Raw genomic sequence first — 26,907 nt, 5'->3', positions numbered from 1 at the left:
CAGGTATTATGATGTCTTGACATAATTAAGACCAAATGTCATTAAATATCATTGTGACTGAATACCTACCATGGCTTCCTCTCATTCCTGTCCCCTAGTAGCAAGTCTTAGGCTGATTGTCCCTAAAATGTGACAAAGCTGCCCCTGAGGTATGGACCCCTAGATTTCCCTTGATGCATCTGCCCAGTAGTCTAAGGCTGAGATGAGACTTTTTGGTTATCTAAGGTTGTAAAAAAGCCCACTCATCATATATGGTAGATGCCCTGACATCAGAGGAGCCACTACTCTCTCCTGACCAAACTTGATTCCATTAGGAGGCAGGGGGAGGGGCCATTTCCTGTTGAAGTTAAGTTCCATCGTATCTTTGCTGACATTCTTTCTAAGTTGTAGCTAAGTCAACTTCTTTTTGTTAACTGTCAAATAACCTATTAGTACCTCATTTCATCCCAACACTGAACCTGAACTGAGAGTAGTGGTGTCATCATGTTCATCCCTAACAGTGACATATGTCTTGAATATTTTCACTGGCAACATAAGGTAAAGAAAGGGAATTTTTAAGGGTCTAGAAGTGAATTACATTTATTTCTTCATAAAAATGAGTGTGTATATAAAAGTTATCACTGTAAGTTGGAAGTTGGCATAATGGGTCATATTCCCAAATTTTTCTATAGTTGACATAATGTTATGCGTGTTTCTTTTCTTTCTTTCTTTCTTTCTTTCTTTCTTTCTTTCTTTCTTTCTTTCTTTCTTTCTTTCTTTCTTTCTTTCTTTCTTTCTTTCTTTCTTTCTTTTTTTATGTCTCCAAGCTTCTTTGAGTCCTGAGAGACCTGTGTCTCATATTGCAATGCTTTGGCAGAAATCCTGTGGGAAATCTGTTAGTGCATTAGATTTTAACAAACTCTCTTGGGGAGCCAGACTTCATGAGCACTAAATATCTACCTAAGGATTGAAGGAAAGAATGGAAAGAAACTGTGTTGACAGAGTGTGTAAATGAGATCTGGCTTTGCCACCATCCAGGAGCACTGGGTTTATTCAATCCCAGTTTTCATCTCACAGGAACAACTGTGCTTAAGGTGCAGGTGGGACTGTCGACTCCCACAGGAATAAAATGCCTCATCTTTCAGCACCAATCACTTTGGCTGAGCAAAGGGTACGGTATCTATGGGTTCTGAGCAAGGGAATGAGGAAATGGCATCCAAAACTCTGAATGAAAATGTTGTGATGCAGAAAAAAGTAAAGAATAATATCTTTTATATGATCATCTTATGGTCTGTCCTCACTTCCAGAAAATAAGCAAAATGCCATTCTACTAGGAAATGAATTATAGCACGAAGAGAGAGGGATCTGAGCATAGCCATTCCTAATGTTGTAGGAAGTATCTATGACCATGGGATGATAAATGCTACTGAAGCAAGCTAGTCAATAACTCAAGAGTTTTACATTGGAAGCTAATTTGGGGGGGATAAAAGCATGAGGATCCCACCATAAATTAGTTCTTAAATATCAACCACCAACAAGACTAACTTAGAACTGTCCCTGCTTTCCACCCACCTACTACTTGTTTATATTTTGCCCTTTTGATACTTTTTCTTCCTTCAAGCCTGCCTTCAGTGTTCACTTTAACCTCATTTCATCCTGTACAAAAATAACAGTGGTTCACATTTATATTGTCCCTAGCATAGTTCTTAGCTTGTAAGTATCTACTGAACGGAATTGATACTAAAGGGTTACAAAATACTTTTCTCATAATAGTCCTGTGAGATAGGCAGTATAAATATTACAGATAGAGAAACAGTCTCAGAGAGGTTCAATAATTTGCCTAAAGTGGCATAACTAGTGAGAGTCAAATCCAGATCTCATTCTGTGGTCAGTCCTTAATACAAGGCTCTCATTTCCAAGATTTGATGAAGGGTGAGAGGTGGGGGTGGGGGTGATAGTGGTGTAGGAGGAGTTTGGGAAATGGGAAAAGAATACAACTTGCCTATGACATGATAATGGCATTGAGATGGATAGAGCATAGGTCCTGGATTGAGATGTTCTGAGTTCAAATGTGACCCTAGATACTTACTAGCTGTGTGATTCTGGGCAAGTCACTTAACCTTTTTTGTTTCCATTTCCTCATCTGTAAAATGATCTGGAGAAGGCAATGGCAAACCACTCTAGAGTCTTTGCTATGAAAACTCCAAATGGGGTCAGAAAGAGTCAGAAACAACTGAAGTGACTCAACCACAGCAACATGATGTGGTAAAAATAGCTCTAAGCTTTAGATCCTCCAAGGGAAGGCTCTGGACATCTTAGAGAGGGCCCTGGAACCAATAATTGCATATTAGATACTGTGCCCCTCTAACCGCTAGGCAAACACAAAAGGAAGAACTCTTCCTCAGAGGTCTTCCTACTGAATAAGGTAAGAAACTTCTTTAAAAAAAAAAAAAGCAGAGAATCACATGCTATAAATAAAGTTGTTGTTTTTTTTATTTTACCAGTTTCACTTCATTTTATTTATTGTAACCTTATTGAGCAAGCTGGCTGGTTTTGCTGACTGAACCACACTCTTCCAAGGCTGTTTTTTGTGAGGAATGAACTGTATTTACATCATACTCTGTTGTGTTAAGAAAAAAAACATCGTTTTTTGGAACAGATATGTCTTTCTTGACCATAAATTATCTTTATTGTTAATGTCATTGAAATTCCTCCATACGTGTCCTGCTGTACCTCATTATGATGCTGAGGTGATAATGCCAAGCTCTTGAAGGCTGTACCTACAGAGCTAACACTTAGCAGGTCCTGCAAAACTTTGTGCATCTTACACAGTGTGTCCCTCAGCTGAGGACCAGCCTGGATATCAATCAGTCAAGTCAAAAGCATTTGTTAAGCACAGCTATGTGTCAAGTACTATGCTAAGATGGCAGTGCCCTCAGCTGTAATACGGAAGTTAGAAAGAGGGGAAGGTTTTGGGGAAAAGATAGTGAGTACACTTTTGGAGATGTTGAGTTCAAGATCTCTATCGAACATGCAGTTTCACAGTCTGATAACCAATTGGAAACTGTGGAGAGAGGTTACAGCTGGATAAATAGGTCTGAGAATCTTTTGCATAGAGATGATACTTGAATCCATGAGAGAAAATGAGATCATTAAGTAAAATAGTATAGCAAGAGAAAAGGGCCCAGGACAGAACCTTGGGAGACACCCATGGTTACTGGGCAAGACTTGGGTGCAGATGAGGAAATACTAATAATATATTGCCTTAAAGTTTGCAAAGTGTTTTACAAATATCTCATTATATCCTTGAAACATATACCTGGAGGTGGATGCCTTTATTATCTTCACTTTACAGATGAGTGTAAGGCAAGAGTGACTTGCTTAGGGTTGCACCACTGGTGTCTAAGGCTATATTTGACCTTAGATCTTCTTGAATCTAGGTCCAGTGTTCCATCCACTTGGCCACTTAGCCACTTTCCTTGAAATCAGGAAAGACTTCACGTAGAAAGTTGTGGATGAGCTGAATCTAAAGGAGACAAAGGATTCTAAGGGACAAGTATGATGAAGGAAGGAATATATTTGAAGTATCTAGGACAGTCAGGACAAAGGTACCAGCATGTGTGAAAAACAGTAAGGAGAATAGCTTGGCTGGATTGTAGTGGGGGAAGCAATGTGTAACATGTCTGTAAAGATAGAAGCTATGTTTGAAGGGCTTTAAGTAACAAACAGGAGAGTTTATACTAGTTGCTCGAGGTAATGGGAAGTCATTGCAGTTTATTGAATTGTGAAGTGACATAGTCTGACCTCTGTTTCTGGAAAATCACTTTGCCATTTTTAAAAAGAGGATGATTAGACAGAGCCATGAGTCAGGGAACACAATTAAGAGGTTAGTTATTTCCATAGTTCAGGCAAAAGATGATAAAGGTCTGAATTAAGGTGGTAGCTGTGTGAATGGAGAGGAAAGGGGGAGATTCTATGGAGCTAGAAATGACAAGATTTGGCAACTGAAGGATATGCAAGGTGAGTGAGAGTGAGGAATCAAGGATAACACCAAGGTTGTGACCCTGGAAGGCAGCCAGTAGGGAAACTGGGAAGAGGGGTGGGTTTGTGGGAAAGATAGTGAATTCTCTTTTGAATATATTGAGCTTAAGATGTGAGTCAGTTAGTTTATAGACATTAAGAGCCTATGACATGCCGGGCACTATATTAAGCACTGAGGATACACAAATAGGTAAAAGACAGTTCTTGTCCTCAAGAGATTCACAATCTAATGGAGAAGACAAGCAAATGAATATGTCAAAAGAAAAACACCAAGCTATATACAGAAAAAACAGGAAATAAATGCAAGGTTCTAGAATTGAGAGTGGTTGAAAAAATGTTCTTGTAGAAGATTAAATTTTAGTTGGCACTTGGAGGAAGCCAGAGAAGCCAGTAGGCAGAGAAAAAGGAGAGAGAGCATTCTAGGTACAGGGGACAGTCAGGAAAAATGCTTAGAGCTAAGAGATGGAAAGTCTTATTTGTGGAACAACAAAGAGTCCAGTGTCACTGGATCAAGAAGTAAGCAGGGGGAGTCTAAGGTGTGAGAAAGTTGGAAAGATTGGATTGAAGGGTTGGAAAGCTGGTTATGAAGGGCTTTGAATGACAGAGGATTTTGCATTTTATCCTGGAGGTGATAGAGAGCCACTGAAGTTGACAGAATGGGAAGGTGACCTGCAGGTCAGACCTGCACTTTAGGAAATTACTTTGGTGGCTGGATGGGGGATTGATTGGATGAGGGAAAGACTCGAGACAGGTAGACCTAGCAACAGACTATTGCTATAGTCCAGGTGTGAAGTGATGGGGACCTGAACAAGCATGGTGGCAATATCAGAGGAGAGAAGAATTTGAGAGATGTTGCAAAGGTGAAATTGAAAGTCCTTAGCAAATAGATCTGATATGAAGGGTGAGAAATAATGAATTAAGAATGATACATAGGTTGCAAAGCTGAGGGATTGGGAGGATGGGGAGGATTTAGAAGGAAGGTAATGAGTTCAGTTTTGCACGGCTTGAGTTTGGGATATCTTCTGGACATCCTTTTTGATATGTCTGAAAGGCACTTGGAAATTTGAGATCGGTGGTCAGCAGAGAAAGATAGGATGATTTGAGAATCATCAGCATAGAAATGATAATTATATCCATGGGAACTGATGAGATCACCAAGCAAAGTAGTATAGAGAAAGAAGAGAAGAGCATCCAGGACAGAACCTTTGGTTTGAAGTCATGACCTGGATGAGAATCCAGCAAAGAAAACTGCGAAAGACTAGGTAAAAGGAAAACCAGGAGAGAGTGGTGTCCTGAAAACCTAGAAAGAAGATAGTGTCAATGATAAGGGAGTGAGCAACAGTGTCAAAGGCATTAGAGAGGTTAAGAAGAAGGAATATTAATTTAAAAAATAGATTTGGTGATTCAAGAATCCTTGGTAACTTTGGAGAGAGCTGTTTTGATAGAATGATGAGATCAGAAGCGGAATTGTAAGGGGTTAGGAAGTGAATGAGAGGAGAGAAAATGAAGGCACTTATAGTAGATGGCCTTATCAAGGAGTTGATCCACAAAGGGCAAAGGAGGAGATATAAAACTATATTTAAAGGGGATAGAAGGATCAAATTAGGATGGGGAAGACATAGGCATGTTTGTAGCCAGAATGGAAGTAGCCAGTACATAGGAAAAGCTTGAAGATAAGTGATAAAGTGAAGTTGACAGAGGGAGTGGGGGGTAATCTGTTGGAAGAAACAAGATGGAATGGGATTGCTACTGTAGATGGAGGAGTGGGCCTTAGTAAGGAGTAGGACCACCCCTTCATGTGAGTAAGGGGTGGAGGAGATAGTGGAAGAACACATCTGAGTAACATGAGATAAGGAAAATGGGAGAAGACGGAACTCATGGTGAATGGTCTTAATTTTTCTGTAACATATGAGACAAGGTTCTCAGCTAAGAGGCTGGAGGGAAAAGAAGCTATTGTAGTTTGAGGACCAAAGAAAAGGTTTGGAAGAAAGGTAGGTTAGTGAATTGATAAGAGAGGTGCTGCAGGGTTGCCTAGTGGCATTGAGGGCCCAGTTGAAGTTGTGTAACAAATTGCAGTGGACACAAAATGGTTGTGTGATTTTTCTCCCCCCACATTCAGCAACACGTACTTAGGAATGAAGATGGCATATAGTGGGAGTCACCCAAAACTGAGGCTTTACAAGATGAAATTGATGTTATGATAAGGGCCCCAGGGACTTGAGAAGAAGATAGTGTAGAGCTGAGCTTGTTCAGGGGTAGAGTTGGGGAAAAAGAGGAGAGAATAGGTAGTGCAGGGGAGATGGCCTCGGAGAGAATGAAGAGGTTGAAGGATTAGAGGTTGTGGTATGAATGAAGGGTAGGGTTTGGTAAGGGAAAGCAAATGGAAATTTGAAAGCCAATAAATTATGATCAGATAATGAGATTTCAGGACTCTGGAACATGGAGGTGGTAGATTTTTGGGTAATGACAAGATAAAGGGTTTTGTGTGTAGCTGAGATGGGGTGAGGGAGTAGGTCATGGGAAGTGAATAAGTTGAGTGATTAGGGTGGATATTTGAGGAGAGTCAAGATGTATTAGTTGTCTCCAGCACAGCTAATTCAAAATATCCATTAAGAAACTCATGTTATAGGACTAGAACCAGGAGTTCAAGGGAGAGACAAGAGACTAGAAGTGAGAATCTTCAACACAGGGTGATAATTAAATCCATTCGGGTCATGGTAAAGAGAAACAGGAAGAAAACCCAGGAGAGAGCCTTGAGGACCCCTACAATTTAAGGGTAGATGATATTTCAACAAAGGTGACTGAGAAGGTGCAGCCTTTCAGGTAGGAAGAGTAACATAGAAAAACTTAGAGTGACTCATCAGCATGTTGACTGCAAGGCAATGAACTTACTAGTAACAGCAACTCATGAAGATGATCCTAGAGGATCTATGACCTGTGTGGATGGATCTTTGACATATTAGTGAATTCTCTGTTTTCTTCTGTATCCCCTTCAGTTCCTTTCTTTAGCATTCTTCATTTTCCTGTTGCCTGCCTACATATATCTTCCTTTTGTTCTTCCTGTATGTCTTCCATCAATCAATAAAAATTTAGTAAGTATGCACTATGTGTAAGGCACTGTGCTAGTTTCTAGTGATATAAAATATTAAAGTGCAATGGTTCCTACCCTCAAGGTGCCTGCTTTCTCCTATTTACATTCCTTCTCTTTTTCTTGGCTTCTTTCTTATCTTTCTTTCCATCTCCTTCTTCCTTTTTGCCATTCCCCTTCTTGCATTTGAGAATATCAAAAAGTTGAAGAGTCAAGTTTTTACTGTATTTGTCAAGTAGCCAATTTTCATTATCCTTTTCTTCCTACACTTTCTGACTTTTAAGGCAAGGGATTTGTAGAGAAATAGAATACAGAGTAAATGCCTACCAACTTTAAATCTGCTCCAAAGTAGCCTGGAGGTACAAGTGGCCTATTATAAAAATAGTATATACATATATATATATATATATGTATATGTATATGTATACATATATATGTATATGTATATGTATACATATATAAGTAGTATATATGCCTAGAATCAGTAGATGAGACAATTACTCCTTTTTGTGCTTCTGAATTTCACTAATTTGCTTGACCAATGATAATTTTAAAATGAAACAACCAAACACCTGTCTATCCCTTATTTTTTTTACTGCATTTATTATTTCTTTCACCACTTTTCTGGAACTAACTTAAATAGAGTCTATTCCAGGAATAGACAATAGAGAAAATGGAGGGTTTTGTCTTTCTTTTGAGTATATTTTCTTCTCTCAAAAAGAATGATTTAGAAAGGAAGGAAGAACTAAGAAAGAAAAGTGCTATATACACATTGTCTCATCTGATCCTCAAGATGACCTTGGAAAAAGGTGCTATTATTATTTCCATTTTATAGATGTGGAAACAGAATCAGAAATGTTAAATGTCTGGCCTAAGTAACTTCTGAAGTAAGATTTGTACTCAGGGCTTTCTGCCTCCAAGTCAACTGCTTTTTCTACTATACATGCTGATGTGCAAAATAAGTAAGGAGGGAGTAAGAGAACTAGTTGCCAGCAATAACAGTAATATCTGTGAGATCAAGTCACCAGAGCCGGACTAACTACACCCAAGAGCACTAGAAGAATTATTAGATAGGTTTGCTAAGCAGTCAGTGATCAGGAGTTCATAGAGAATGGAGACCTAGCATAGGCTTAAAAAAGGTCAAATGTTATTACCATAAAACAACAACAAAAGAGATTACAGATTTTAAACCGGTGAACTTGATTTAAATCCTAGACCATATTTAGTTTCTAAAGAATGTTTAGTGAACATTAGAAAAGGAAATGTTAATCACAACAACATAGAATGGCGTCATTAAGAATAGGTCATGCAAGAATGATCTTATTTCATTTATTTTTGGGAGGGGGCAGGAGATAATTTCTACAGTGGTAGATCATGTTGACGCTATATAAATTCTATAGAATTAAGTGATAAAGTCTTATTTGCCAGTAATATAGACAAGATATGGCGACGTGGACTATACGATAATATAATTATGTAGATCCTTCCTGCTCCATTCAGTACTGAATGGTTGTGCTCTAAGACTAGTCATAAATGGTTCAATTTCACTTGGAGGAAGGACTTCATTAGAGTGTTTCAGGGGTATATACTTGGTCCAATTTTATTTATCATCTCTTCGACCTGATCACCCTTTCTCCTGGTTCTTCTATATCCACACCAGCCCCTTTCTCATCATGAAGATGACTCTGACCTTTCAGCCCCTTTTCCGATGTGTGAATTCCTAAGACCACTTTTTCATAAAGAGTTCATATCTTACTTGCTCACCTATCTCCTGGCTCCATTCTTGACTTTGACTCTCCATGCAAAGCACCCTTTTATCTATTATTTTCCTTTATTAGATTATAAGCTCCTTGAGGATTGGGACTTTTTTTAATTTAAATTTGCACCCCCAGAATCTGACACATGGTAAGTACTTAATAAATACCTTATCTCTCAGTGATTGGATAAAGGTATAGATGGCATGCTTTTCAAATTTGTGGGTAGCACATAGCTTAGAAGGGTAGTTGTGAGGAGATCATGGGTGAAATACCAAGAAGGAACATAAACATTCAGGAATCACAACGCAGTCAGTTGATTACTCACAGATGTGCAAGCATACAGTTCCCTGCTTTTTTAGTCCCACAATCATGGGCAGTAACAGAGATGTACAGTAGGATTTGTTGAGTGAAGAAAGCACAGAACTCAACGTCTCTGCCTTTATGTCTGGTCATCTGATTATTATTTCTGAGTAGATTTACAAGGACCAAGTGGGGTACAGACCTGGGAAGAATCAATCATCAGGTAGCCTGTACTAAGAACCCATCTCCCTTTTATCATTCACATTATAATTAGGACATTGTAATTAGGAAATTTTGCTAACCTACATACCTGGATTAGATTCAGTATGCTCAACTGATTATGACCAGGAGAGCCTTGTGTTCATTACCCAACTGAAGCTGACCAAACCAGTTACTGGGTACGTAGGAACTTCCCAGGACGTAGGATGGGTAATTAGTGATTAAACATGGTGTCACTTCTGTTAGCTAGGTATTAGCAATAGGCCAGTATTTCTAGTAACTAACACTGGATGACAGCATTTGGATTAAAAAAGAATCAAACTTAAAAAGAATAAATTAGATTAGAATATTGGAACAAATCCCCAGTGCTCCAATACCCCAAAGTATGATATTAATATTAAACATAATAGGGAAAAATATTGTCTTACATGTGAAGAGAAACATCAGCTTCACAAGTACAAGATGATGAAGGCAATCCAAGAAATCTGAAAAAGTTCTGGGAATTTGGTGGACTAGAAACATTAGCTTGATATGCTCCAACAGTGAAATATGTCAGCCAAAAATCTAAGTTGATTTTAGGCTGCATTAAGAGAGGCATAATCTTCTTAAACCAGATATTCTCTTTGCATAACTGCTTTTCTCTTCTAAAGTCCTTGCTTTGATGGGCAATATGATGAAAACACCACCTGTGCCCCTAAGGTCTTCCATTTGACTCAAACTTCCCAGTCTTTAGTAGTGCATCTTAAATTCCTTGTGGAAGTGTCATTTATGCCCATCTAAATCGTTAGTAGTAGGGAGAAGTCATCTGCTGTGACAAGTCTTGGAAGTTTCTATTTCATGTTTCAGAATCAGCCCCAGGAAGACAATGGACCTCTCTATTGTGATTATCAAATTAAAAAAAAATCAGTAGCCCTCAGAGGGTATATGCCAACTACTACTTATCTTTTCTCCCCCTGAAAGTTATCCAACATAAATTGCTTTATAGTGTCTGTGGAACCATGGTATCGTTCTTTGGAGGACAATGAGTAGTTGCTTCCTCTTCAGAATATATAGCTCTCTCCTTTCTGACAAGAGCCTCATATATGTTTCTTACTTTAAAATGCTCAGAGGTCCTTCTCTATATCCTCTGGATGACATTCATTTGAATCAAGCAACTCAATGGCCAGAAGGAACTTGCTTACTGTGATGAGACAGTGTAGGTGCAAACAGTAAGAAGATTAGACTGGGAGTAGTCTAAAAATTTGGGTTCCATTCCCATCTCTTGCTGTTGGCTTGCAATTTGACTTTGGATAAGTTCATCATTTTGTGTCAGTGTCTTCATCACTTGAAAGGAGAGGGGAAGGAGAAGAGAAAATGTCTGTCTGACCAACTTCACAGGGGTGTTTCACCTGCATAACAGCAAGAGATAAAGGATATAATGTAGGTAGAAATATTTCGAAGAACTGGAAATGCTATCTAAGTTTATGGCAGTGTAATGCCCTAGAGTGGAGTAATAAACCATCCTAGGCGGCTTGCTGAATTCTGATGATTACGTATAAAATTCCCCAAAATGTATGAAAAATAGTATATATATAAAATTCTTAAAATATATATATATATATATATATATATATATATATATATATATATATATATATATATATATATATATATATATATATATATAAGATTTAGCACTGGAGGGGATATTAGAGGCCATCTGGTCTGACTCCTTTGTTTTACACATGAAGAAAATGAGCTTCTAAAGGAAAAGTGACTTGCTCAGGTCCCTCATCTAGTAAGTATCAGAATCAAAATTTGAACCCAAGTTCTCTGATTTTAAATCTGAGGCCAGTGCCATTGTGTCATGTTACCCTTTTGAAACTGAAGTTATATTTTAGGTTTATTTCAGACTGAGTTACTACAGAATTTCATCCCCTCTGCATGCAGCATGTTCTTCATTTAACACTTTCAAAATTCGAATTTCATGGAAATTTAATCTAAATGATTGCAAAACTGAAGCATGTAGGAAACAGTCCTTTAAAACATGAACAACCACTCTTAGTCTAGCCATAACACTTTATTGCTAATAAACCACGTGAATTGAGTTTTGGATTGTTTGTTAGGAGCATGGTTTATTGGAACAGGAAGTATGTTCCTCCTGTTCAGTCCCTCTCCCTCTTTCTCTCTCTGAATTTACTCAAGGTTGGGTTGTATTTGGATAGAGCATTAATAAGTTTAAATCATATAGGTTTTCTTTAGAACCCTTTGACAATTATCCATCGAATATTCTCTGGTTCTCCGATTGTAGGAAGGAGTGTGGTTAAAACTGTTTCAGTTTACTTTTGGGGAAGAGCTAGTAACTGTATAGGCACATAAACCATAGTACTTACACTGTAAGTTACATGAAGAAAGAGACTAGGTTTCCTTCATATTGAATAGTTGTTGATTGTTTCTCATATATGTGTAATATGTGACTGGCCAATTAGAGCATAACCCTTATGAGAATGTACAGAGTGCGCAATCTGATGCAATCTCCCATAGAATGCTTTGGAGAACATGTTTTGTCCACTCACTGAATGTCTTTATGGCTAGCTTCTAAGCTGAAATTAAGTATGCATAGAAAAGATTCCCACAAGGCAACTAAGCTCTTTCCTTCTTAGCTGCATCTGAGAAAGGAAGCAATAACTTCTGTAAATACCTGGGTAGGGAGAGGACCAACAGTCTACTCTCCCCACCTGGGTCAACAAGGAGTAATGAACACATGGCTTTCCTGGTGTTTCTGTCTCCATTGTGACAGGTTTTTTGTTTGTTTGTTTTGTTTTGTTTTCTGCCTTAAGAAATATTGGAGATAGTTGAGACCTTGTAAATTTTGAGCCTCTTTAAGTATAGGAACTGGCGTCCATGTCAGAGTTTGAGAACAGCAGAGCCCAGTGCAGCAGTGAGTCGGAGGAGGGACCTGCTTGACTTACTCCAGTGGCAGTTTGATTCCAACACTGATGCTGTAGTGGATGGACTTCAAAAGTGCTATGTTCTATGTAGCAAGGCATCAGTTGTCCACTGTGTTGTTCTGTATTTGCAAGTCAATTTGAGAAGTCTGAGTCTGTTTCCCAGGGACTATGGTGGTAGAGGGTCACTGGCTTTTGAGGGAAATGTTTATACTTTAGTTCTTCCTATACCTTTTTAATAAAAATTCCTTTGCAAAACCTATTTGATGTTAATTGATTAAAATGTACCAGGGTACTAATCACTGGATCAATCAATGAAAGGAAGATAATGTAACAGGCAATTGATATTGTGAGGAATACACCATAAGGGGAGCTTGAGCTGATAGCATTAGAAAGATGTCCTAACCCCTCAAGGATACTTTTAAAATTTTGAAAGGGAGATGCTCCTCAGGGACTAAACTCATCAGTATGAGTAGAAATTGGGATAAGGACCCCCCAGAGCTTATATGGGCTACATGTGCATTCCAATTCTTTGTTATTGAAACTTAGGGAGGCTTTTAGCTCTAATGGTTAAGAGGTTGTTCTATGTCAAACGTAAATTTACATCTTTGCAACTTACATATAAGATATATAAGACTTTGTCTTCAAGGACCTTAAAAATAATGAGGGAAGAAGAGTTTGGGAAGTGGGAAGAAGGTGTATGTAAATAACTCTGATGCAAAAGATAGATAAATGTAAAGAAGAGGTATAGGCAAAGTGATGTGAGAAATTCAGGCAGTTGGAGACGACTTTTACCTAGAATAGGAAGATGTTCATGAAGAGCTTCATGGAGTAAGTAACATCTAAGTTGAGCTTTAAAAGAAGAGGACATCAAGAAATGGAGATAGAAGTTGGAAGGTGATTCATTCCAGACATAGGGAACAGAGTGATCAAAGGCACAGAGATGGGAGATGACAGTGTGAGAATAGGAGCTAAGGAGTCGTCTAGCTGGACTGCAACTTAAAACACAAGGATAGTAGTAGGAGATAGACTTTGAAAAATTCAAGCCAGCTTGTTGAGGCCTTACATACCAGGATCAGGAATTAATACTTGATTAGTAGGTAATTTCAAGTCAACTGATAGGACTTTAGCAGTGAATAGAGAAGACTATGCAGCAATGTTAATGATTTGGGGTGAGGGGTTGGGGAGGCCAAAGACAGGAAAATCAGTTAAGAGGCTATTGACATGTGAGAAGATATGAGAGTCTGAACTAAGGTTGCTGTTCAAGTGGGAAGGAAGGTGGTGTTTTGGCAGTTTGTAAACTGATTAGATGTATGGGATAAGATAGAGGAAAAAGTCAAAAGTGATTTCAAGTTAGAAGCCTGAGTGACTTGGAGATGATTGCGGTACCACTAACAAAATGTAGGTAAGTTGAGAAAGGAAAGTTTAAGGAGGAAGATGATGAAATTAGTTTTAGATAAATTGAGTCTGAAGTACCAACAAGACATTCTGGTGATTGTGAGTGCAGAATGGAGGTATAGAGAGAGGTTAGTATAGAGATATAGATTTGCAAGTTATCTGCTTAGAGATAAATAATTGGATTGATAAGAATGGATGAAATGACTCAGGGAGAGAAAGTAGAGAGATAAGAGAAAAGGTGGTAGGGCAGAATGCAGTGGAAATAGCCATTTTTAAAAAGTGGGAAGATGAGGAGAAAAGAAAAGAGATAGAGGAATGGTCAGAGAGGTAGGAGGACCATAAAAGAGTAGTTAAAGGAGCAGAGGGTTATCCAGTAGAAAATGGGTGGTACACAGTGCCATACACTTCAAGGTGGTCAAGGAGGATAAAAAGACATTGGATTTAGCAATAAGGAAGTTATTAGTAACCTGGGAGAGAACTGTTTGCCTGGAGTGGGTGGTAGAGATAGAAACCATACTGCAAAGAGAAATGAGGGGATTCTAAGCAGGTAGGGACAACAAATGTAGTCTCTTATTACCCAGAGTTTGGCAGTAAAGGAACAGAGGTTAATGCTTTACTGTACTACTTACAAACTATCTTACACTATTTCTTAACATACACACTTACACATGTATATGTTATATATGTGTGTATGCATGTATATGTTATATATGTATATATGTATGCATGTGTGTACATATACATGTATGTATATATAAGCACACACAGATATGCGCATGTATGCACATGTGCATGTATATATGTATATGTATGCATACATGTATACATACTAGAGAACTAAGGCAAATTTATTTTAAAATATTTAATGACATACTTTGTATTAGTTAAGAGAAGATACTTATCCCTCAGCCCAAACTCCTATACTCATTTAACTTAATTAGTAAATTTTATTTCATTTCAAACTTTTAATACAAAATGATCATTTGGTTTTTAAGTATATCCATGTAGTCAATTCACGTTGAAGGACAAGCTGAGATACATATATGAAAATTCCTTCCTCGGGTACTTATTTGGGTGTTACGATCCTAGATCCAGAATTGTAAGGAACTGTAGAAGCTATCTAGTTCAGACTCCTCATTTTACAGATGAGGAAACTGACGCCCAGGGTGGTTGTGCCTTGTCCAAGGCATGGGGAGTTAAGTACAAGAGCTGGAAGTTGAACCTAGGTCCTCTGGCTACAGTCAGCGCTCTTCCCACTGTGCCTTTTCTACTAATGCCTTCTCTTTCTTGATTATTTCCTGTTTATCCTGTATAGAGTTTGTTTGTACTCAGATGTTTGTCTGAGTACAATCCCATAAGATTGGGAATTCCCTGAAGGCAGGACCTGCCTTTTGTCTTTTTGTTTTTTAAAATTTTCTCTGCCCTTTCACAGTTCCTGGCATATGCCTGTAACTTAATAAATGCTCATTGGTTGACTGACTAACCATGATATTTGTGGCAATGGGCAACACCCTTAAACAATACAAGTGCTACATTTGGAGTCCAAGTGTTTGGATTCAAACTCTAGCCATGTCAGCATTGACTTCCTTTTTGACCTTAGATACATGGTAACTTCTCCAAATCTCAGTTGCCTAAACTGTAAAATGAGGGGATTGATCTGGAAGAAGTTTGAAGTTCCTTCTAGTTAAAGTTCCTGTTATCTGTAAAATAGAGATAATACAATTTTCCTTTCCTAACTCACAGGGTTGTTGTGAGGGAAATGTTTTATAAAGCCTAAAGCATTATGTCAACAAGCCATTATTATTATTAATATTGTCCATATCAATAGACTTGAAACAGACCTGTCTCATGCTCAAATGAGCATCAATTATCCTTCCCCTCCAGTTTTTCCCAGTTCAAAGCCAAGTTTTTAATTGTATAGTAGTATGTATGATAGTTACCATTTAACCACTTAACTGTCAATTAGTAATACATTTTAATGTATCCTTTTGCAGCTACATTATGTAGCATACATAGAGGATACCTAACTGGCCCACAAAATATCCCCAAATAATAACAAAATAATATTTTGATGTCTGTGAAACAAACCAAGGAAATATATTCAAAATTTTCTTATACATTCCAAAGTTTCATAAGTTAGTTTACCAGTTTCCATAGGTGTATTGGAGTTGGATGAGGGGATCAATATTTATGGAATGGGGCAGTCTGTGGGAGGATCTGGAACCAAAATTTCAAGCACTCACTTTAATTTAAAGATTCCTGTGCAGTAAGCACATTCTGCTTCCTTCTTCATCAGATCTGGGAATATTGATTAACCTGAGTCCAGGAATAATATTATGTTATTGTAGATAACATTTTATAGAAATGTTATTGTAGATATGCTAACATTGGTTTAGAAAGACAACTTACCTGGAGGCCTAAAAATTCAGCCATGACTTCTATCCTGTCCACCTGGACTAGTGATATTAGGGTAGATACATATGCCCAGAATGTGGCCAGAGGAATTATGTAAATTAATTTAAATTTGAAATCTTAATTACTAAAGCATAGATGAATTTAAAGCTACATTTAGTCATTTAGTTCAATTCATTTTTTAAAATTATTCATTCAATGACCATTTATTGAGTGCTTTCTGTATACAGAAACACAATAATTATGACCTTGTCCTTGCCCCCAACTAGTTTATAATCTAGCAGAGAGGGCAGATGTAACATATAAACAATAATGTAATGACCATAATTAAGAAAATATTATAAGAGCATTGATGACAAATTCTATGCCTTTTCACCTTTATTGGAAACCAAATTGGAAACACCATCTTTTGTGTTGTATTTATTTTTTATCTGAGGTTTTTGGATTTGTAATTAAACCCTCTCCTCCCTAGAGATGACATCCCAGTAAAACAGTCCTGTTTTGTCTGCATGTTTATTTTCTACATATGGTTAGACTCCAATGAAGTCATCTTCCTCCCCCTTACTATGGCATGAAAGTGACCTTTGGTTCTCAATGACTTTGCCAGTAGAACACAGTTCAGCTCCACCAAGCTGGAAAGGTTTCTAATATCAGCTCATGATAGACTATCTCTGGTTAACCCTAATCTGAGGAATAGCAAATGTAAAGATGCTCCCAGACAGAATGTTGGCTGTTGGATAATGATTACTTTTCCTATTGTAACATATCACAGAAGTTAACTAATAATGTGAAGAGAAGCTACTACAATCTGAACCAGCACTCACATGGATAAAATCATGGAATCTCAAAGTATTAATGTATTTATTAATAATTCACATGTACAGCATTAAAAGGCTTGTAATTGGTAATGTTTATTGTATGTCTTGGACGGAAACTGATGATTAATCCTATTCTTAAAGATTACTAGAGTGAGTCCGTCTTCCTACTTATTTCTTTTCACTTGATGATATGACCCTGAATTGAATAGAAATATTTGAAATGAGAAAATGTAATTTCCAATAAAGACACATTCCACTTGCTGATGGATGATTTTTTTTTTCACAACTACTTGGGTACTTTGGGTATCATGTGTGCTATGGAAATTGCATATGTATTATGTGCTATGGAATTGGTCTCTGGGAATTTAGAAGAAAACATGATTAGAAATCTTTAGCATTTAGTGATTGCACGTGTTAGCACATGAAGCATTATAGATTTAGTGCTAGAAGAGATTTTAAAGGCCATTGAGTCCATCCTGGATAGTTGGTGACAATCGATTTACCTGAGCTATAACCAGTGTTGCCCCTGGCCATGGCAAAATGAGTCATTTGTTTGTTTTGGTTTGGCTGCCTCCATTCTGGTTACTAAGCACTGGATATTGAAGGGCTCCTGCTACCATCCCTTGTTCCTTGTGGTCTTCTTCCTCCTCCCACACCCTCTTCCTATTTCAAACTGTTGAGATTCTAATCGAGATATTCCTAAGAGATAATGACATGTGCTGCCTAGAGATTATATTTTACAAACATTTCATCCTGGTTTTCTCTTGAGATAAGAAAGCAGAAGACATTGCATGTCCCCTTCTCATGAAATAAGGTTTGAGGGAGTAGGAGTCTAGTTAACTTTGATCATCAATATCAGTGAAGGTGCTGTAATGCAATACCTTGCATTTATCACAGTGTTCTTCAGACGAATGCAAAGTTTTTATATATTATCTCTCTATGATTTCAAAATGCTTCCCCCTCCTCCTGAAACTAAACCAGACATCAGCTGTTTTCATTTGGATTCCTGGATTGCCATTTAAAATTTCAGTAACTTTCATATGCAGTGAAATTACAAGTATCCCTTAAAGTGCCTTATTTTGTTCTTCCATAGAATTCTTTGAAATGCTTTAATATTAGGCCATGAGAAAGGAAGTTTCCTATTTGCTGCCCAATACATTTATATCTTTACGTTTTCCTTAACTTTGATGAATGCCCAGCATATAGAAAAGCAATTTTTAAAATATAAAATATAAACCTCTTTTGCTGGTCTGACAGTTATATTTTTCCTGGTTGAAAGAGAGAATCCAAATTGAATTCTTTCAAACAAATGGGCTTCCTTTTGTTAAGCAGCAGAATGCTTCCAGGGGCCATTTGGTTATGGCCACATGGTCAGTCACACAGAAGCCCAACTCTCCTACTTTTCCTCCAGCAGTTATCTAACAGAGCACCAGATTGAGTAGTGATTAAGATATGCAAAGAGAAACTTTGGTAAACCAGTACTGCACAAAAACCCAGCTGATGCTCTGGCCAGAAGAAGAGGAGCTCCATTGGAAAAGGTAGCATTCTGTAGGAAAGCAGACTAGAAAGTTTCAGCAACAGTATCCTGATAGGAGAAATGCCAGCATATTCAACTAGCACCCTGGAAGCAGAAATTCCAAGGAGGACAATGGCCATTCAGAACTTTGCTTAAAGGCACCTCAAGGGATGCCAAAGACTGCCCAGGACTCTAATTAAGGAGCAGGAGTCACACAAAACTCATACCACCTTTCTAAGATAGTAAGAGGAGGATTGAATGAGGATATGGCTTGCCAATGCGTGCATGAAGAGAAATGAAGGCAGGAAGAGGAAGCAAGGAGGTTTAAAAAGGAGGATAGAATCAAAGAAGGAATGATTTCAAGGAAAACAAATTTCATCTTTAGATTTTGGATGACAACGGGATTAAAAGGTGAAAAAAAAAAGAGTACAAACCAATGATCGGAATCTGGTCAAGGGGAAGACAGGAGGGCTGCTAAAACTGAAGCAGATCACAGCAATTCACATCAGTCACAGTCTTCTTTCATCACTACCATCATCTTTTTAAAGGGGATTAAGGATGGGGGTCAAAGAAAGAAAAAAATTACAAGTATAGTAAGGAGGATGTAAATACACAATTTAAAAATCATAATCATGAATGGGAATAACTCACCAATGAAATGGGAAAAGATAGAAGAATGAAACTGAGAGTAGAACTCAACAATATGTTGTTTATAAGAAATACACTTGAAACATAGTTTGACACAGATGAATTTATGATGTTTTGATAACAATTATGATCTCAAATAATGCCATAATAAAAAAAGGTTTAAAAGAGATAAACAAGGACACTCCATTTTGCTGATAGGTGACATAAGCAATGAAATAATAATATTTAATATATAAGCATTCATGATATAGCATCTATATATTTATTTTAATTGAATTTCATTTTTTTAATTAACAAAAATCTCTTTTATCTCCCTTCTACCTCCCTGCCACTAAAGAAAAAGGAAAAGGGAGAAAAACACCTCATAACAAATGTATAATTGGCAAAAAGTAATTACCACATAAGCTATGTCTCCATCTATGTTTATATATACACATGTGTTTATGTGTGTATATATATTTACATATACACATATCTATGTGTATATACATGTATTCTTACATTGTATATACACATATCTATGTGTATATACATGTATTCTTACATTGTTGAGAAAGGAGATCCATTGAATAAGCGATGTTCTTGATCTTTTTGATTCTTGTTCTTTTCCTCTAACTAATCAGATGTCTCCCTCCACTGGTCCACTTCCCCATCTTCTTTCTTGAGGGAGCATCATTTTGACTATCTCATCAGATATTATGGGGAACTAAGAATTTAATTATGACATTTAATAAAAATATATTTCATGAGTTAGATTTTACTGACATTCTCAAAATACTAAGTGAACAAAGGAAAAGTGTCCAGTGAATTGGGTAGACTATTTACAGAAGTTTAGTGGGAAAATATGGATAAGAATCACATAGAATGAAATTATAGTGGGGATGCTACATGTAGTGGTGCAGGGAGTGCCAATATCAGTGACACCAGAGTTCAAAGTATCAAAGTAAGTATTTTAAGTTAGATTGTATTCATATTCTGTTTCCTTCACCTAGATCTCCCTCTGCATCCCTTTCCTCTTCCCTCCCAGAGAGTCATTCTTTATAACAAAGAATTTTTCAAAAAGTGAAATAAAGAGGGATCACCAAAACCAATCAATAGATAAAGAATAACTAAAGTATACACAACATTCCACACCCATGGAACACTCCTGCAAAGGAGTGGGGTGAGGTATCTTTTCATATCTCCCCTTTGAGGCAAGCTTGTTTTTTATAATATAGTAACACTCATCGAAGTAAATTTTTAACAAAAAAAAAAGGTCATCTCATTATTATCTCATCAAAAATGTGTTCATTATCTTCTAGAATAGTTGTCTTGCTAGTGTTGAGCAGAATAAACAAAGTAGGTTGGTGGTCAGTAGGGTCTTTTGGCTCCACCCTAAAAGATCACTTAAGACTACTAAAAATATTGAAAACTACCAAACTGACCTGTTTCTCAAAAGGCTTGCTTTTTTCTTAAATATGGAATTTGGTTTAATTTCTTTTTAAGTCATAGGTTTTTGCTTAAAAATGATGCTTCACTAGCAGCAGTGCTTGTCATTGGAGAATGGTTGAATGAATTATGATCTGTGAATATAATGGAATATTATTGTACCCCAAGAAATAGTAACTATAAGAAATTCAGTGAGGAAATTAGAAGACTTATCTGAACTGACTGGAACAAAGAAGGTAGAGTCAAGAAAACAAGATAGACAGTGACTATGATAATGTAAATGAAAACAATAGCAGCAGATAGCTGAACACAGCAAATTGGTTTTGATCCCAGAGAAGAGGCCATGAAACTCCCTTCTCTCTTTTCTATGGGGGGTGGGCCTGGGAGAGGGGGATGGACTAGAAGAGCAGAATGTTGCATATGTTAGCATGGTGACTTTGTCAGTTCTGTTTAACTCTTTTTCTTTGTTTCAAGAGAGGGCTTCATGGAGGAGTAGATGAGGGAGAAGTTGGTATATCTAGAATCATTGGAAAAGGCAAAACCATGAACAAAACTTTAAAAAGAAAAGAAAAGATGATCCTTTAATTTGATAGATCTTTACTGAGATTAGTACATAACACAGAAGTGGTCTTTTTAAATTAAAGAATATATTTGGTAAAAACTTAAATGCAAAATTGTATTTAAATTATACATCATGTGAGAAATTCCTCCAAATTTTGCCAAATAAAAAAGTGTACTGTACAATAGAATTGTATTTTTTTACTATTGTATTTGAGTCTGTCCTACACAAAAGAGTAACTTAAAGAAGCCTATTCATTGAGTATCTCACTCAAAGTGAGAATGTGATAAGACCTTTGCCTGAAAGAGCCAAGGTCTCACATTGTTTTCTGGACCATCTCCAGTCATTCTGATGAATGTCAGGCCACTGGACCCAGATGGCTCAGGAGAAGAAAGTGAGGTTGGTGACCTTGCGCAGCCCTCCCTCACTGAAATCAAAGTCAACTGCAAGTCATGTCAGCATCATGGTCCTCTTCAAGAACAAAGGACAATCACAGCAACAACAAGGGTCAAATGTTATATTTGTAAAAGAAAAAAAAGTACTTAGCACTGTGCCTGACACATAGTAGGAACTATATAAATGCTTCTTCCCTTCTCCCTTTCCTTCCTTTTCTTTCCATGAAATGATAACACGAAGAAGTAAATTCCATGAAAATGGCAGAATATGTTTGGCCAAACTATGAATCATCTCCATAAATTTTATGTGAATTAAGTTCAGTTGAACCAGCAGGTGATCTGTGGGAGTGGGTTATTTACCTGGGAAGGCTTAGAAAGCCTTTTACACCATGTCAACAGGATTGTTGTTAAGCAGCAGGTCAGCAAACATGGGAACGTTGTCATTAAACAATGTCTGGATTCAAAACTATTGACGTTTATTTGCTTTCTTATTCTTCAACAGCCTGTGGAAAGGGTCAACTAATCTGGAAAAAGGATAGGAATTTAGTACCCAATTATTTTTTTTCTCCCTCTTGGCAACCTCTAAAGTACCACATTGGATTGGATAATACCCTTTAGGAGGTAAATTGGGTTGCCTTAGTTCCCTAGGCAAAGAAGCAAAAAGGAAGAGAAAAGATGACAGCTTATTTTCCAATCATAAAAGATTTTTAAAAAGCTCAGTCGTCATATAATGTGAAAGCTAAACCGTGTGAGGAAAAACAAAGCACAAACATTGTGGTCACCACAGGGGCAGAGTATGTTGGAAACACAATGGTCATGGGCAGTGGTGCTAGTGTAGGGAAACAGCAATCCTTCTTTGGAGGGACTAAACACAAGAAGCACAACATTGCTCAAAACAAATACATGAATTTTTAGCTACTGATTTAACTGTATATTTTACACAGTATATATGGATGGGTGAAACTAGGAAGAGCAGCTGGAACTTTGCTCCAGGAGAGTGAAGTTAGAGGGTATGAATAGTCCTTCAGCAGAAATTAGCGCCATTAGCAAAAATGATTAATTAAATTAGGAAGCTACTAGAAGGGGAGTTCCTCTCCAGTTCCCTTCAGTCACGTATTGATGTCTCTCTCCCTCTCTCCTTTCCTCCACCCCCATCATACATTCCCCAGCCCCCAACTCATTCAACTATGGTCCATTTCATCCTTTTTATGCTTAGAATGTTTTGTGGTACTTATCCTGGAGGCAAAAATCCTTATTTAGTACTTTAGATTAGAGTGCTTCACTCATTAATTGTGTAGTACAATGGAAAGAAAACTGAGTCTGGAGTCTGAAGACCCTTGTTCAAATCCTCTCCCCAGTGCTTACTAACAGTGTCTTTGGGTAAATCACTTAACCTCCCTGGGTCTTAGTTTCTACAGCATCTTGGCAAATGAGGGGATTGGGCTAAATGGCCTGTGATGTCCTTTCCAGTTTTATATCCATGTTCCTATGTTTCAGAGGATGTGGAAGTAGCTAGGTGGCACAATGGATAGAGAACTGACCCTGGAGTCAGCAGAACCTGAATTCAAATCCAGCCTCAGACACTTGACACTTACTAGCTGTATGACCCTGGGCAAATCACTTTAACCTTGATTGTCTCAGAAGAAAGAGAGAAAGAAAGAAAGAAAAAGATGTGGCCCAATACTTCCTTTTGCACTGAGCACAAAATATTTTCTATTCAATAGACACAAATTTATGCCCTAACCATGACAGGTTTCCAATGTCACTCTGCTTAGTCATCTCTTGGCAAAGTAAATAGGGTAAGTATTGGAATTTGTACCCTTTCCTCCATCTCTCCCTCCCTCCCTCACTCTCTTTGAACACCTGGATAATTCTCTAGACTCCTGCCTAGGTAGGGCACACCAGGACGTGGCCATCCAACTCCAAGATCCTATTACTGCCCTGCTGCCAAACAGAGCAAATGAAAATCAGAGTTGGACAGCCCCCTGAAGTGTTAAATAGCATGCTTAAAAATGAACTTCAGGTGAGGAAGCTATAAAGAACTCAGCTTCCAGGAAGCATTAGAGAGGATGCTTTAAGAGAAACCCACCAGGACAAAGTGATTCTCTGAATCAATTAACCACTTGCTTCATTCAAGCTAGCAAAGCTTATGTATGTATGTTTGTAAAGGAACATTTTCCTTTCTCATCAAGGAACAAATAAGTCAGTTTAGAGAAGAACTACCATATGTACAAAACCATCAGTGCTGGCATTTGTACATAACTGTGACAAACATCAGCAGCTCAGGTATATTCCCACACTACAATGTGTACCACACAGCTTGTGAATCTGTTGACTGGAAAACACAATCAGCTTTTCTATAAAAAACAATATGCAGAATTAGTGGTGGTTTTTTGACCAATGCCTGATATTTATTATTTTTAAAGAAATTATTTAATATTTACATAAAGCTTAATTTAAAAGGAAATCATTGATATGATGCACACTTAATAACCTGGTCCAATTAAATCTTTCTAAGTGAGAATTTAGATAGATAGAGACAGATTGATAAATGATGGATATAGTCAAATTAATTGCCTTTGAATTTGGCTTTGAAATCCATCTTAATAGTAAACCCAGACTAGAAAGGAGGTTGATTATAGTAAATTATTTGGTAAAAACAAAAAAAAGTAAGCAGGTGAAATTATGTCTTTGTTTTTTTAGCCTTCTCTGACCCTCCCTCCTTCCTCCTCTACAAATATTCCTTACTCACTTTGTTGGTCATCTCATTTGTCCCTACCTTGTATTTTACTTATATTTGTGTCATAGCCCTCCTAATAAATTGGTTTTTACCTTTTTATCTCTAGTGCTCAGTAGAGCATCTTTGCAAACAGTAGGAGTTAATAAATGCTGGATTAATTGAACTGAATTTCTTCCATGTATGTTCCTCACAAATCAGTCAAAAACCTGAGAAGTGGTCATTTTTGGTGCTATCTCAACTCATTTGAAGGCTGACAAGCCTGAGTACTATTTACATTCTCTAGGTCCAACAAATGAGTTATACCAGTGATTAGTAGTTTGCGCTGCAGTCCCTGTTTATTCAGATTTTGTATCTTTAGGCCACCAGACATAAGAAACCTCACTGTGGACTTTCCTAGTTCTTCAGACTCCTGGTTATTTTTGTGCTGTCTCTTCTCAATGCCTTCCTTCCCTCTGGTGATGAATGACATACAAGGAAGGTTGAGCAGGTGTTGAGAGTCTGCAGTCGGCGTGTTGGAGCATGACTTTAAGGGAGAAACTTGAATCTTTGATTTCTTACAGAAGAGGGAAACCAAAGGTATGATAGATTCCCATAGGGAATGTGTGTGTGTGTGTATGTGTGTGTGTGTGTGCATGCACACACACACATACACACACACACCCTTTTTTGTTTTTTAAAATTTCCTGTTCCAGGCAGTTTCTGAAAACAAAACCCAGAATAAATCACAAAAACTGGAAACTCCTTTGTCCTCTTGTGCAAATATATCCTTGGGAGAGAAGTAGCATTGGTTGAACAACCTGATGTGAACTGTTTGCTTTTCCTGTAAAATAGAGTTATTTTTTAATTACTATCCAGAACAGAGAAGCATCATGACACGATAGAAAGAGGCCTGGACTTGAAGTTGGAAAGACTTGGGTTCAAATCCTGGCTCTGAAAGAGAAGCCATTTAATCTCTCTCTCTACACTTCAGAGAACTCTCTTAAAGATTTAAAGTTATAGGCAGGCTTTGGTCTGCATTGACGGGAGAGAGTTAGGGTCTTAAGACTTAAGATGCATTGATCATCTAGACAACTGATTAATCTAGTTTATGCTATTTAAAAATACTAATTTCCTTTAGAAATTACTAATGATTATCAATGTTACTGGCTAATCTCAGAATTAACCATAATATTAGATAACAGAATCTTCTTTGGAATTATGTGTGTAAGCATACATGTATATGTTATATAGACATTTATGAGTAGAGAGAGAGAAAGGAGAGAGAGAGAAAGAATGATCAGAGTCCTATTCCAAAGGCTACTTATAGCATATAGACAAATTTTGATTCTACATAGTCGCTGCCAACACCCTACCAAGACAGTTATAAAGTATGAAGAGCATTGGATTTGAAGGAAAGAGACCTGGGTTTGAAGTCTTAATTCTTCCACTTATTAGTTGAGTCACTTTGAGCAAACAATCTTTACTACCCATAGCCTGTTTCCTAATCTGTAAATTGAGGAGAATAAAAGTTATGCTAACTCTTCATGTAGTTGTGAGGAAACATGTTGCTTGGCTGAATATAATATGAAATGTTTATATATATATATATATATATACACATACACATATGGATGTATAATAAACACATTATGTATGTATAAAGATGTATGGATATTTGTGTATATATAAATATGCATATACATGTGTATATATGTGTATATATACACACATGTGAGTGTGTAAGACATGGGCATTTTCTCTTCTAATGCAGATCACTCACAACCTACCCATGACTTCTCATCTCATGTGATTCTTGTCTATCTTTTCCCATAATTCCTCCACAGAAGATTACCCAGTGTGTCAAAAGACCAACTACACGTGTAAGGCATGCAATTTCCCCAGTCAATCAATCAGCAAGTATTTCTTAAACACCTGCTATGTTCCAGGAACTACATTAGGTGCTTCAGATGCAAGTACAAAGAATGAAATGATCTTTACTCATATGAAGGTATTATTGTAGCTGACCCAGGAAATAGCACATGCACGTATAAAGGTGTACGTATCTATATGTGTTTACATATGTTTGCATGTTTGTACTGTTCTCTTTTTTTATCAGACTTCCAATTAAATCTGCTATGTTACTATAATAAGAACAGCTTATGGAGCTCTTTGAGATATATAAAGCACTTTAGAAACATTATCTCATTTTATCCTCAGAAGAACTCTGGGAAATAAGGTGCTCTTATCTTCCTCATTTTACAGATGAAGAAGCAGACAGAGAGGATAAATGACTTGCCTAGGGTAATACAGTTAGAAAGCATCTGAAGCTAAATTTGAACACAGGTCTTCCTAATTCCACACCCAGTGTTCTCTCCATTGTGCTACCTAGTTGCCTTTGACTGGCATTATTGAGAGGAATATGAAATACAACATGCAGAAATAAACTCCATGATATAAAAAGTCCCAAGATGTGTTGATGTGTTGTTATCCCTTTTCATTGTATGAAGAAATGTTCATGTTGAAATTGGAAGGGCAGGTTGACATTAGCCAGCCAAAAATTTGCCATGCCCATGGTGGCCTTTAAAAAGCCAAGTTTTTCAGCCCTGGAGAGAATTGATAGATTGAAGCAAGAAGAATTCTTATAAACTTTGATCCCAATAAGACATGATGTCTTCTAGTAGAACTACTACTTTACTCAGTAGG

This window comes from Notamacropus eugenii, chromosome 6, assembly GCF_028372415.1.
Source record: "Notamacropus eugenii isolate mMacEug1 chromosome 6, mMacEug1.pri_v2, whole genome shotgun sequence".
Classification (NCBI taxonomy): Eukaryota; Metazoa; Chordata; class Mammalia; order Diprotodontia; family Macropodidae; genus Notamacropus; species Notamacropus eugenii.
This window is presented reverse-complemented; position numbering follows the sequence as displayed.